Here is a 15113-nt window from a genome sequence, read left to right on the forward strand (position 1 = left end):
ACTTGCCAGTAGATAGTGGTAGCAGTTGCTCTATTGATGGCAGTGCCAAACAGTGCTGACGTTTGAAAAAAGCAGTGTTTTATGACAGCGGCAAGAATTACTTCTCTTTGGGAATCTATATTCTGTCAAAGAACGTACGTTAGGCCCTGCTGAACTGCTGCCACTTCCATTTAAGCAGAGGCCTCTGCAGCAGCAGCTCCACGAAGAGGTTCACCTCGTCAACAGTGATCGCGCCCAAGTGTGAGATTAGCAGAAAAGCTGCTGAAACAAAAGATACTTGTTAAATGCAGCGAGGGTCAGCCACAGAAGACTGACGTTAGGTGTTCCAAAAACAAGGCTTCAGGGTGCAGGGAAGAAGTGCAAACTCTTATGAGGAGTGACTGCTGCCCATGTGAAGCCGTGGGCTCAGCAAAGCAGGAGTTGGGATACAGTGCTGGGCAGCTCCCACGCTGTTCTTTGGCTGTGGTGAGGGAAATGTACTTATATCAAAGTTACAGGGCAGGAGCCTGCTGATCATCAAGCTGTCTATTAATAGATGGTACATTTGGGAAGCCTAAAATCTCTGCCATAAATTAATAAGCTCGAAACTGGCTGAGACAGGGCCATTCTGTGATGTGTTAGGAAGGTGCTCAGCCAAGTCTTAATAGTAAATTCTCCTCAATTTTAAGGTTCAAAACCAAGCAAAGGATCCAAAGCCCACAGCCACCCTTTCACCCTTTCCTTTAAATCATGAAGCCACGTTATTCCACTGGTGGTTATGTGGGTGGAAGAAGGCAATAAAACTTAGAGCCTGTCTGGGGCACCAACAGGTCTGGTTGTGAGGGATGGGCACCCCACAAAGACAGGCAGCAGGGATGGGAAGAGGGGGGATAAGGATGTGACCAACTAAGATGGACTTTTCTTCTAATAATACAGTCTGGTTTTTAAGAAATAGGTATTTAGCCCTTATCTGTGTTCCCTAGCCCGGTGTGATACTATTCTGGTGTACACCAAAGCAGTATCTGGGCATATACATTCCATACACAAAATAAGGGAATTGGGCCCTTGGAGACCTTTGGAGCTTAGCAGAAATGGTAGGAAAAAATGATATGGCCACTTTACAGGTGAAGTTTCAAAACTTATGTTAAATTAGGTAGGAAGCAAGTTTTCCTACACCTCAATTTCAGCATCTAAATCTGAAATATCCGTTTTCCTTTTCCTCCTGTAAGATAACCACAGCTCTATTCTCCAGCTAATCAGGGAATTTTCAACAACTATATCTTCATGAAAACCTGAAAACGTAGTATCTGCAGTTTGCTGGCTTGATTTTTCAGCCTGCACAGCATTCAGCAGTTCTCTGGCATTCCTGGGATTACTGGCTGCTCGGCATTACATCAAGCTTCTTATTTAAGTTTCTGTATTGTGGGTTTAAGGATCTGAGTTTTAGACAAAAATTTTTGCTTTGAAAATTGTGTTCAGCAACTGTATAGACTTTAAAAAAATATAATAATATCCTGACAAGGGAGGTCTCCTCCTGAGTCTTAACCCTGGCAAGTTTTTAATTTCTCTTTCCTCCCTCCCAGGAAAAAGATTCACCTAAGATGCAAAGCATATCAAACTGTCAGATCAGATGCATGATTTGTATAATTAATGGTGTAGAACAAAGAGATAAACCCTGCCCTGAAAATACAAAATCTTCCCTTTTTAAAGTTGCCTCCTGCTTTCACCCTTCCAATTCCTCTAGGACTGTGTAACATTTAGATGAAATCAGCTACTTCGGGGCAAGAAAACAGTGCCAGTGTTACCATTTTTATCTGAACAGGAACATTTTGGAGCCTGCAAAAAAATCCCTGCTAGTCCATGGCTCTCCTTTGGCCCTCATGTTCACTTTCCTGTATTCAAAACCTGCCTGCTCGGGGTGTGCTGACCTGCTGGTTGCTCTGCCAAGCTGTACCAGAGAGGTGACATTGCTCTGTGTCCCCAAAATGCAACACGAGGGGGGCAGCCAAAAGTGGGGGGCTCACACCTACAGCACGTTGCAGATGCCTCATCTCTGGAAGTGTTCAAGGTCAGGCTGGATGCAGCTCTAAGCAACCTGGTCTAGTTAAAGGTGTCCCTGCCCAAGGCAGGGGAGTTTAAATGAGATGATCTTTAAGGTTTAAGGTGAAATCCTTGTTCACAGAGTTGTTTTGGTAGGCAAAGGGGAGACTTTCTTATTCTTCTGGAGTGCTAGAAAAAGATCCCATTTAGGGGTCAGATGGCACATAATCAGCTTGTCCAAATGTAGGCGAAGGTACCACTGGACCTTTATTCTTGTTTGGCTTCCTGCTGTTCTCAGCAATTTAAAATAAAATTAGCAAATAAAGGGAAATTGCTTGCACATGAAAAAACTCTCACAAAGAAACCTGAAGAATAATATCCATCAGAATAATAACTTGAAAATTATCACTCAAGGAGTCAAGGTACCTAGCTCCATATACGGAATTGTAAACTGGAGATGGTCTCTATGTGCTTGATAGTTTCATTCATACAACCCAGATGTGCCTTGCAGACAGCCCGGGTGCACTCTGAAGATTCGAATGGAGAAAAAAGACACAAGTTAAGGCCCTGATAAATGAAGAAACGTATAATCTGTGGGTGGAAATCCAGTATAAAGTGCTTCATGCAGCCTGTTAAACCCTATTAAGCCCTTACTGAATGGCAGAATGGTTGAGCCTGAAGGTACCTCTGGTGGTTGTCTCTTCCAACCATCCCCAGATGACTTATGAGTATCTCCAAGGATGGAGTTATGCTGAGGTGAAATGTTCTGGGCCAGGTATCAATCACACACTGAAGAAATACTTGCTCTTTGGTGACACAGGAGCTGCCTGAGGAGTGTAGTTAGTACTGTGTGAGGGCATGGCCTGAGAGAGCTCTCTGACACAGAAGTTCAGCTCTGCCTTCGGGTATTCAGGTTTTGTTTGAAATGACTTTTAAGATGCGTCAGATAGGGATTGTTTAGAGGAATAAAACTAAAAAATCACAGTGATGCTCTTGGTCTCCTTCAGGCAACAGAACATCTTGACTTGCCCCTCTGAGGGAAAACTGGAAAGTTGGAAAGTTTAAGAACTTAATTTTTATTGAATAGTTTGAATTTTTCTTTTGGCGTGTATGTTAATATATGCACTATGTGTATGCCAAGTGCTCTGCATGTCAGAACACCATCACTAATCTTGGGAAAGAGGAGTCCTTCAGAAGAGGACTCTAGGGAGTTGTCATTTGAAAGGTCTCGGTATTTCAGCAGTGCTGCATATGATATAGAAAGCCAGCAATGACAGAGGCAATGCTACAACATGGGTGTCTGACCACAGGGCTCAAACTCCTGGAAAAAGCACCACCATTTATTCTGTGAAATATGACTGGCAAAATTCTTCCCCTTGGGAAATATCTGAAGTGAGTTACATAAAGCAGCTGCTGTTGGCATTGCTTCCTTTCTTACATGACCTAATTGCATGGAAAAGGCTGACTTATGGTTAGGTAAAATGGGAAAAAAGTTACTGAATAGTGTTTGATGTTTAGTATTTGCTGAACTTGTTGTTTAGTGTATCTGTTGGGTAGTAGATGTACAAAGTGGGGTATGTGAGCCAAAGGGAACATGTCCTGCTGTGTTGTGCAGGGACAGTGGAGAAGTCAAGGAAAGTCCACTCTACTCTTAAAATCTTAGTTTGTGAGCTGTTCTTTTGAAATCTAGGCCAGCTTTGCTGAGCTGTTGCATTTAATCTCAATACCTACTCTGTCATTAAAGCACTGATGTCTTCTTTCTTCTGTCCTGAAAATTACACTGTTCCATGAAAACTGCCATCACTTCTGAAGAAGACTTTGTCTAGTCTTCTAAATTTTTGTAAGTGGGCATTAATGGCATTATATGACTTTAGTGTAAAATAAACAGGAATGCTCGAAACAAACACCTGCTTTCACAGACTGTTACTAGAGTCGGGATATTGAGAGCCTGGATTTATTTGTGTGGCTCGGAAGATGTGTTTCACCTCTGTTTTCAGAGGCGAGTGTGCAACATAGTTCTATTTCTGTCGGAATGTGTGTTACTAATTTATAGGAACTAAAGGCAGAGTGAGAGCTGGAAAAGAATTTTTTTAATGGCTATAATTCAGGCATCTAAAAATAATACTTCCAGGTTCCTTATCTATAGCCTATTGCTTGTGTCTTTTCTTTTTAATTCTTTGTTGAATGAGCTAATTTTTCCTGTGTTTGATACAGCTACTATTTCACTATAACTCTGTGCATGAAAAAGTAGTTAGAAACACCTGCTGCATGTTTATTTATTTAACTAACATTCATTTTTTTGTTTTTTGCAGTGCACATAGCAACTTGAGTTGACCTCATTTATCCTATTCAAAAATGTAAGTACTTTAATTACACCACTGCCTTCTTCCTCAAATATTTTAAAATGATGGAATTTCAATTTGTATAGTCTCTCCTCATATTGTACACATTTTTAATCTGAGGTTCCAGCTTATTACCATGTCACGGGCCTACAGGATGCTATTAGGCAACCAGGTTTACGAGGACAGAACTCAGCAGACAGATTTCAATTTCCTTACCCTTAGAAACAGGGCTCCAGGTGCCAGGGAAAACTATACCTCCTCATTCTTTCAAGATTTTTAAGTCTTTTACAATTGGTACTTCATCTTTATTCTAGACACCAGTATAGCAGACAAGCGAAGCAATTGTAAACTCTTTTCATGCGGGGTTTGTCTTCCCTCCTTGATGTCTGTAGTTTATATCATGCATCCATTTGTGGCCGTAACTGTACAAAGTCCAAAACAACACTTTTTCCATTGAAATAAAACAAAATTCTTGGCTTGGTTCTTCAAATCTAAGAAAATTTTTCTAACACTGAACTGATGTATTTTTCTTGGTTCAGTGTATGAACTAACCTTGTGGTATTGAGGACACTATTAAGCAGTGCAGTAAAGAAGGTTACTCTGATGTTACAGTTCATGCCTGATACATATGGATTGGCATCAAATCCTGATACAACAAATGAAAAGTTAGTGGCTGGACACCTTTCTAATGACTTTCTGAGCCAATAATTCCATGTACTGTGGGCATGTATGGGTTTCCTAATGTGTGAGGATCTGGCTTGGTTCCTTCTCCTATACTTTTAGGTGAAAATGAAATTAGACATCTAACAAAAGAGCAGGAGAATATGTTTTTGAATATCAGAAAATACAGTCTCTGTAGAAAGTCCTTGTGGGACTATTTATTTATGTATAGTTATGGTTTGCAGCCTCTATGTGTTATGTGGTGATTGCCTGTAGGGAAAAAATAAGTATTTATACATAATGAAGAAGTGCACGGTTCCTAAAAACAGATATGCTGGAAATTAACCCAGGAAAGAAAGTATTTATTTACACTATTCTCAGCGGTATGCTGGGAATATATAGGGTTTCCTAAATGATACTTGGGCCTCTCCAATAGGTGCATTATGAGATGTTTGATATAAAACTTCACTGGCTGTGCAAAAACCCAGGATGTATCATTACAAATGCATCCTCAGTGAACTATTTTTTAAAAAGCCACATAATTTTATGTTGCATTACTTTCACCTTATTTTCAGTATAAATAATAATATAGAAAGCATTGTTTTCTTTAATATCACTTATGTTTTGTCAGCTTCCTCTCTCAGACAAACAACTATGTCAGCACCATGGGAATCAGAATAAACAAAATCAAAAAGTTCTCCTTTCTTGTGGGCACTAATTAGTTATGTGCAATACCTTCAGCAGTTTTTGGTAGAAGGAAATTAAATTATATATTTGCTTGCAAAATATTTATTTCTCAGACGGATTATTTTTGCATTTAGACGAGTGAATTTCAAAAAGTTTTTTACTTCTGTTCTTTTACCCAGTATTGCTTTAAGAATAGAAAGCTTTTTTACAAAACAAATGCAAGTGGCTGGGAAAAAAAGGTATCCTAATATGCTGCCAAATGGTTAAAATGCATTATCAAGTGATAAATGCAGAGGGTTTTTTATCTCACCCTCTCCCCTTGCCCCTCGTCACAATTAACATTACATAGGAGGCATGTCAGTTGGACAGCCCTGGAGACAAAAGATAACACTGCATGGACCAGGGCAGTAGGGGGTACCTGCCTGCTTAGATGCTTCAGCTGGAAACAGCAGTGGTCCCTTTGGAGGTGTTGTCTCAAATCATCAGTCAGACCCACTCAGTCCATGGCTTCCTTTTCCGGCTGTCCAGTAAGGACACCTTTCCATCAGTGACTACACCTACTGCCACAAAAGAAGGTTTTGTGGTGTCAATATATCTCTACTTAGAACTGAGTGGAGGCAAACTCTTTTTTCCCCCTAAACTTAATTTCTGTCTTTCTTTTATTTTTCCACGTCAACACAGAATTAGAATGGAACAATCACAAATACACCCACGACTGCCAATAGCTCTCTAGCTCCCTCAGAACACCACCACAGGATATCAGAAGTACAAAATGAAAGATTTTTGATGTGATATTCCTGTATCCTACTAGAATAGAATGAAAATATGATTTCTGATCAAGATTATTTATCCATATTTTATGTTTGAGTATACCCCTATAAATATGATCTCTTTCTCCAATATGATGAAAAACACAGAATCATTAATTTTGTAAACCTTTTTTTACATTAGAATCACAGAATAATTTGGGTTGGAAGGACCTTAAAGATCATCTAGTTCCAAACCCCCTGCCATGGGCAGGGAAATGTTCTTTACATTATTAGTGCCAGCCAAAAATTAAACACAAATGCAGATGGGATTAAGATTTAATAGTAAGCCAAAGAATTTATCACAGATCTATAAGCAGCTACAAAAAGCAGACACTAGACCTAGAAGTTTGGGGAAATGTTTTCTCTTTCACTGTTGCTACACAGAAATAATCTTAGCATTTTTAAACAGGCTATTCAGCTATTTCCTTCATCAGTGCCACATTCTGTGTAAATTTAAGATTTTCCAAAATACGCTGAAGTTTAACACTTATATCTAGAATAAACTGAAGGGATTCCCCTCCCTGCTTCCCAGCACAGGAAAAAAAAAAGCAGAAAATAGAAAGAAAAAAATCCAGATATTCAAACTGTGCTAAGCTTTAAATCCAGCTTCCACGTGTATAATATCAGTCACCAAAAGCTATCAGAAGCCCTTACTTATGTGTGAAAGTAAGATAAGGAATTGTTCTGTTTCTCCTGTAATGCTTTAAGTTTGCAAAACTGGGAAGAAGGGTTTTTAATCCTGAAACACAAGATTTGTATCAACAACTCTGGGTAACTATTTCCTTTCAGATTCTGACTGCATGAAGCTCTTGCTCTTACAAGTCTACATGAAAAACTGCAGGTAGGATAATCCAGATTTAGTTAATATTCTGTAAAACTGATAACAGTATGAATTCCATTCTTTCTGTGGAGTGCACAGTTACGCTTTCAGTTATTCCTGATTAGGTGATTTGTTACTACACAGAAGCTCTTTGCTGCCAGAGTAAGGTACACTGGATGTGACTGGGGTTCGTAGAAGCCTTTCCCACACACCAGTGTGTGTTCAGCCCCCTCCTGCAGTCAGAGTATCCCTGCCTGGGGAAATGGTTCTTCTGCAAGTGCCAACAGCTCTACCTGGCCCTGTATTTGCATGGATTTTATGACTCAGCTCAGTGCAGACTTTCCTACCTTTTTTGTTTTTTGGCACCTTCTTAGAACAACAGGCTTTTTCCTTAGAAAATAACTGCCTGTTGCATGGATGTTTTTGCACAGCCATCACTGCTGCGCTGGAGTAGATACAAAACTGTTCATAAGTTCAGTGAAAACCTACTTTAAAATCAGTTGTGGTTCACTGATGCTGTAAACATCTATTTTGATCAGTTAAAAAATATGGTTTCTTTTACTAAAAGCAGTGTCTGGGATGATTTTGTTTTGATTGTTCAGCACTGTTGGTGTTGAAAATAGGTGCGTCAGCATTTGGAAGATGGTCCTCAGGCACTCAGATTTCTTTAATAGCAAGCAAAATTCTCATTAACAGGCAATTTTAAGAAGCAATAATATTCATTTTTAGGGATATTAAGCATATAGAGTGTTTATATTTCCAGAAAAGAATGAATTAATGGAAAATAAAGTTCTGTCATGCACTAGTGCTACAGCATTGCAACATAATGTATGTGAGGCTGATTACAAGTCAGCCTTTCAACAGGATTATACATGATCAAAGCTTCTTGAGTGAGAACTATGTAACTTAAATGATTGAAAAAAATTCTAATGTTTGTCTTCTCTGTTTCAAATTAGAGTTTTTTTCTTGTTAATGATGCATTAAACTAAAAAATCCTACACCTGTGGGTCTCCAGATCTCCCTAATAACAGGCAGATGTGTTCACTGTCACATCCGTTCACCACAGACAGCTCAGGTGTTTTGCCTCAGGTACACATTGCTGGTAGGATTAACTGTATCAACCTGAAAATATCTGCCTGTTTTGATGTCTAAATAACAGACCGAGGTCAGGTCATGGCAAGGCAAAGTTCTTTGGAGGAAAGTCACAGCAGGTAGGACAGTGTGTCCAGCAAGGATAGATGAACTCATTCACAGGGACCTGACTTTCCACCCTCACCTTCTGCAAACCCTGACTTCTCTGAAAATAATTCACCCTGGAAGGCCTGGTGCCTGAAGTAGTTATCCATCACTATAAGCACATCTCAAACCATCACACACCTCCCACAGGGCTCTTTCAGATGTTAGGTTAGTGATTTTATGTCAACGAATTGTCTTCTGAATTTTTATGTGCGTGGACATAATGCTAAAATCTAACAAAATTCTGTGCTTTTGAAAAAAGCTATTAATGAGATAATGAGATAATACTGAAGCTCTTACTTATTAATTGTTTATCATTGTCCAGAAAAGACCCATGTAATCAAGCAAAGACATATGGTTTTGATACAGAACTCATGAAAACAACCATGCTCTCTGTTGTAGGACCTAGTATAAATTTGCTATCACTGTAGCAATGGTACGTGATGGGAGTTATTGTTCTGAACAAACCCAAAAGGTTTCATGAGCCTCAGAATATGGTAATTTCTGTGACTACCTGCACAATCACATTGATTAATTTTTTCAACAAAAACCATTTTCTGCCCGTAAAGCAGAAATTGCAGTCTGTTATCGCAGACTGAGATGTGCAGAGGTTCCTTCGGTCTGCACAGGTGCTGTGACAAGCTCTCCCTGCCTAGCATCTGCCCTTCCAAGGGACCACTGCCGGGAGAAGGGTCACTGCCCCACCACACACCATCCACAGAGCCTGGCCACGGAGAATTAACGTGGTGTCAGTGTTCTGCCTTTCCTCAATGTCACTGATCTCGCACATATGCTTTCACACAGTTGGCAGATGTGGCCAAGGAAAGACACAGAATCAAACTGCAGGAAGGCTGCTTGCAAGTGGTATTAATAGAAAAAACACATACAGGAGCAATTTAACTAACTTCACTTCCTTGAGGAGACAATACTGTGGTCAGGAAAAAATTCAAAAGTAAAATACATGGTGTTGTTAGAAACGGGAAAAAATACTGTCTCCTTCTTTCCTTTCTTTCCCCCTTTTTTCCTCCTGCCCCCTCCAATTTCATCCACTTGTTTTGATGGAGGCAAGTACAAAGTATTTTGTCCACAATATCCATTGATTGATTTGTCTGCTTCTTTTTTTAAAATTAAATTTCCTCCAAAGAAAAAAATTTTTTTGTTAGTGGCCCCCAAGGCTTCCTAAGAAGAAATTTACGCCATACCCAAAATTAAAGAAGAAAAGGACTATTCTGTTTTAGCCTTGTTATCCATTGTCTTATCTCAAAAATTTATCATTACCAGAGTGCTTTAGCTGCCTTTTAAACTTAGGGAGTAAGAAGAAAAATTCTCCAAATTAACACTTCAAAGGAATTGGTTTATGTCAAAGGACACACAATTTGCACAGCACCTAACCCATGCATTTGCCTGACTTCTAGAGCTCTTTCCTTGGAAATCATTATGGAAAATGTTGAAGTAGGAACTTCTGACATTGATACGTTGCAAAGTACCTCCACAGCACGTGGAAAGTCTGAGAAGCTTCCAGCTGCTTGGTATATATGTTAGAAATTGTAGACTTTGTCGTGTTCTCCTGTTTTTGCAGTGCGAATGCCCTCGAGGCAATTTAGAACATCTGCTGTGAACACATGAAACCCTTCCCTCTGCAGCCAGCTTGCCACTCGGTTTAATGGAGCCAAGATACGAGGCTTGGTCGGTTGAGCCAGGCACAGCTTGGACACCCAACAGTGTGAAAATCAGCGAGTCAACAAACTTTCAGTATGAGAAAAATGAGAGACTCAGAGAAATTAATGCCACAATTAAAAAAAAAAACCCACATACAATTTTGTGTTGCTGTTGCAGCAGCACTGCAGAATTTATAGCTAATCAAGCCATAAAACCCAAAGTAATATTAATCAGCTTTCCAGCCCTTGCAATATACATTTACTTTTAAAGAACTGCATTTAAAATTGTCCTCATTTCTTTTTCTGAAAACCCCCAAGATCCTGATTGTCCTGTTCAGTGAATGTCTGTATAAAACAGTTTTGCTAGCTTGCCATTGAGCCACCCTTTTTCAGTTTCTTGTACAGTAACAATGAAGCTGCAGATGAGTGCTGGTATCACTTCTTTTCACTTCCCTTAAAAAATTTGTTGTTAGTGAACTGATAAAACTCTCGTATGGTTCATTCCTACTTAAAATTAGTAACAGCTCTAGGTTAATGATAATTCAGAAATTAGTAATGTTGAACAGCATCCCAATTCTGTGTTTTTAATTAATATCTTTAATTTACCACTTCTGTTGTTCTCTCATTCTGGCTCCACAGTTTGAAGGAAGATCTGTGAGAAGCCCAGTCAGACCAGTGTAGTTTTGTTGTGCTAATGACCTTTCTCTGAAGCAAACAACAGAAAAATATAGTCTAGGTTATGCTTATGACTGAACCACTATGGGAGTTTGGTCCTACTGCTGCTAATAGCAAATCACACTGGAACTGGTCAATGACCTTAATTTCATTAGAAGCTGCTTCTGGTTTTAGGCAAATTTGGAAAAAAATCCTCAAACCCTCAAGATCCATAAGCTAACCACACATTTTTATCCTTTACTGTATGAACAGGATGGATAGTTACTGAATTTAGAAGGAAATGGATTTTTTAAAGGGGTATCATCTCCTGGCAGCTCTGTCATGCATACAGGATGCCCATGGACTCTGGAAAAACATCTCCATTTTAACTTAGGCCACTTCTCCTCCAAACAAAACATTATGTCCCATCACCTAACACAGGGTACTGAGATGCTGCCTCCTATTTTCCAGGCTCTCCTTTAATTACTTGTTTGGGTGTCCTTGTGCTACAGCACCTTTTACTTTTCCTCTGGTCAGACTGATCAGCAGCATTCTTGGGCAGAAAAACAAGGAGCAGGACTTGGTACTTAGGTCTGAGACATTCACTAGCAAGGAAATTTGAAGAGGATTGAGCAGTGTTTTCCAGCATTTCCTTCTAGTGTCTCCTAGAGCTGCTCTGCAGTGTTTCCATCCATAAGCCTCTCTTCAGCATACCCTGATTTTTATATGGCTTCATATTTCCCAGAACCTATCAGAAGGCTGATGTCAAGAAAGGATGTTGCGAAAGTCACACTGCAAGCACTGTACCAAATGGAAAAAAGCAGCACTGGAAACCTGTTCCCTTATGGATGTTTCACTTGAGACATGGTCACAATTATTTTCGGAGGGAAAAAATCACACACTAAATACATTTAATTATTTGGATCTTTTCCTGCTTTGGACAGATTGTGACAATCTTATATAAACATTGGCACCAAGTATTAGGGCAGTCTGATTTTTGACCCAGATCTGATTATTTTGCAGCACACACAACTGCGCTTCCAGTGGAAGATTCCCCCATGTCAAGTTTCTAACAGGGTAAATAAAACCATCTGTTGTGGAAGCAGGATTTTTAAATTATATGCCCTGTTAACCACTTTCATGTCTAAAGAAATAACCTCGTGCCTTTATGAAAGGAGTTCTGCTCTCCTGATTTACACATATCTGGGCCAGATATCAGATGGCTAAATTAACTTCTATTCCCCTTACATTTACTTCTATCAGACGGATTTCAATCTTCTCCCTTTCCATTGACCCCTCGTGTTTCCCCGCCTCCTACTTTCTCTTGAGCTCTATGACAAATATAATTGCAATAAATGTTTTATAAAAATAGGTAACGAAACAAATACTTTAAAATATAAATATGTTATACATGTTATATCTGGTAAAGTAATTAAAATATCTCTTATGAAAAAGATCTTATCAGCCTCTAGTCCAATGTGAACATCATCTCTGCAGAGATGAGCGAGGAGCACTTAATGTGAGTAAAGGGGGGGATTTCCATGGTAAGAATACACATGGTTTTCCCCAGACCTTTCAATAAGTGCTTAAGAGAAACATTTTTCCTCTTAAATAAGTGCATTTGAAGACTCCACTTGTTTAGCTAAATTGTTGTTGAATCAGCAAGAGGTTAAATTGCTATTTCCAGGACTATTCTGCTCTCTGCACTCCCCTCAGTCACAAAGAGAAATAGTTCTTGTTAGAAAAGAGGGGAGTGAACAGAAATTTCTGCTGCAAATTAGCACATGGAAGGAACACTGTGTGCTGTTTCACTTTATCACTTCGGGGGGTCCATATGGGTTACTTTAATAGGACTTAATATTTGTCCTCTTTTTATTCTTATAATAACGGATACACCAGGCTAGACACTGGTGTCTCCTTAAGGAAATTGGGGCACCATCTGGATTCATGCCAGCTAACATTCTGCTCAGTTGGCTCTAAGCCTTACAAAAGTTCAAATATATATATAGTTCAAGTTTTAAATTCTTCTGCATGGTTTATTATATATTTATTTATTTCTATGGCAGTGTCTTACCCTGTTAGTCTACTGCAAGGCTTTAGGGTCCTTGGTGATTTTGGGATTACGAACTCTGCCAGTCGTGTGATTTGCAAACATGAGGTTAAACCCACAGAGCAGTAGCGTGGGTAACACTTACATAAAAATATACATACATTTAAATAATATATGTAATTTGCTGATGTAGAAGGCAGTGCTGGATCTCACATTTCAAATTCTAATTTTCAGCAGTTTGCTACGACTGAAGCATTTGCTTTGATGACTGTAAAATATCAAGTATCTATAGAGATGAACAAGACATATAAATCATCTTGTCTATGTTTTAGTTAAGCACAAGCTTCCATGTTTACCCTGATACCTCTGTGTTAGAAATATCAAATACCGAATTGAGATTGGACCGCCTAATTTATGTTCCTTGTTTAATACTCACTATTGTCCTAACACCCCTCTCCCAGCATTGCTTTGAACATAAAACTTTGAATACTCCACAGTTAATCTGAGCTTGTTTGACTGGTCAATTACCCTTGTTAAAATTTTGTGCTTGCTATCTACAGTTACTTTATTTAAACGTTCACTTTATGTCATATCTATAAATGAAAATACATTTTTATGTGGAAAATTAGAAACTGGAAAAGCTGAAAGAAATAATGAAGAAATGGTCTGGAAGATACCTGAGGTGAAATTTAGAAATTTCTGAATCTCAGAAATGGCAAGAACCAAACCATCACTTTTCCTCTGAACCAAGTAAGTTAAAACATTTCTATTTTTTCTTTTTTTTTACCCGGTGAATTAAAAAGGCACAAATTGGTATCTTTAGAGTGTATTGGTTTATATTGTACCCTCACTGACTTATATTTTAACTTGAAGATCATTTCAGGATGAAATACACAGGGTTTTTTTTACAGTCTAATCTTTCAAATTGATAATTTCAGAGAGGGCAGATTAAAAAAACCATTTTCTTGATAAAAAGTACAGCTAAATGTTCTGATTTAATTAGCTCTAAAGAAGTGGTTAAAATGCAAACAGAAAAATGGCTAAATTATTTGCCATGTTAATATATTATTCCTTCTCATATTCTTTCTCTCTGTAACTTTGCTTTCATTTCTAGCTAAAGGCTTAATCCTGCTACTTTTAAAATAGTAAATTACCCCCAAGATCAAATGAGATCCTGAGGGAAGTATTTAAAAAGAAGAGAAACTAGGATATTTATCCTTTTTGCCATTTGGCAACTAACTCAAATATCTAAATTAGAAGAATATTTCTCCTCAGTTTATCACATGACAGATAGAGGACATTGCAGTAGACAGCCCACAATGCTAAACTAAGTTCTTGCTATGAAGAGTCGTTTCCCCTAGACAGCATAAATAATGTACAGACGTAAAGAATTTAAATTTAGGTGTTAATAGCACCTCTGAAGAATATTGACAGGCTTCTGAACAAATAAACATCAGCTGATAGCGAACAGAACAGCAATTTGACATATGGACATTTAATCCAGGACTGCTAAGTATTTATTATGCTGTGTCTTGACAAATAAATTAATATGATTGAACCCAACCATTTCTAGGCACTTAATACTATTTAAAAAAAAATCCACTGAAAATCTAGATAGTGAACATTTGATAATTGATTATCATGGGCCTAATTTTGTCTTCTTTTTCTTCACATAATTTTTGTACCAGGTTATATTAATAAATAATTTACCATGTGCATGAGGTACTGAAGGCATCTCAAAAAAAATCTCATTTCCATAGAGCTGAGGTGCTCTAGATGTAGTTACATTTTGCATTTGTTTTTTCTTTTTGCCTCCTCTCTGTTTCTCAGTCACCACTAGGTTTAGACTATTTTTGAGCTTTTTGAGGAAACATGAACTCTTGTCCTCTGGGTTGTTTTCAGGTAGCATGGTTTACTGTAGCCCTGGAAACCGTCCAACGACCATCCAGATTTCTCTTCTTTCTTCTAATAAAATGTACAGCAAAAGGAGCCAACTTTCCCATAGCGTGTCAGAATGGCAGCTAGCAGATGTATACTGGCTCTTAAACTGAAGGATTTTGTTTGCAGGTGCAGCCTTTAGGACTTACACTTTGTGTGTGTACATATATATATATAAATTAAAGCATATATGAAGTGTATATATAGATATATTTAGAGTATTTACTTTTTACCCCCTTT

General features: G+C 38.5%; 1 long non-coding RNA gene across 4 annotated transcripts in view; it reads left to right on the top strand.

Moving 5' to 3' along the window:
* Nucleotides 1-15113, top strand: part of LOC125328915 — a 36102-nt gene that overhangs the window by 10121 nt on the left and 10868 nt on the right. For 3 of the 4 annotated variants that reach the window (XR_007204951.1, XR_007204949.1, XR_007204950.1), the window contains 3 exons: nucleotides 4332-4376; nucleotides 7307-7358; nucleotides 13565-13685. This is a non-coding gene — a long non-coding RNA (uncharacterized LOC125328915). Of the gene's footprint in view, nucleotides 1-4331; nucleotides 4377-7306; nucleotides 7359-10152; nucleotides 13686-15113 lie in introns of all 4 variants that reach the window. The other variant, XR_007204952.1, reaches the window with a different exon arrangement.

Source organism: Corvus hawaiiensis, chromosome 7, assembly GCF_020740725.1.
Source record: "Corvus hawaiiensis isolate bCorHaw1 chromosome 7, bCorHaw1.pri.cur, whole genome shotgun sequence".
NCBI classification, from domain to species: Eukaryota; Metazoa; Chordata; class Aves; order Passeriformes; family Corvidae; genus Corvus; species Corvus hawaiiensis.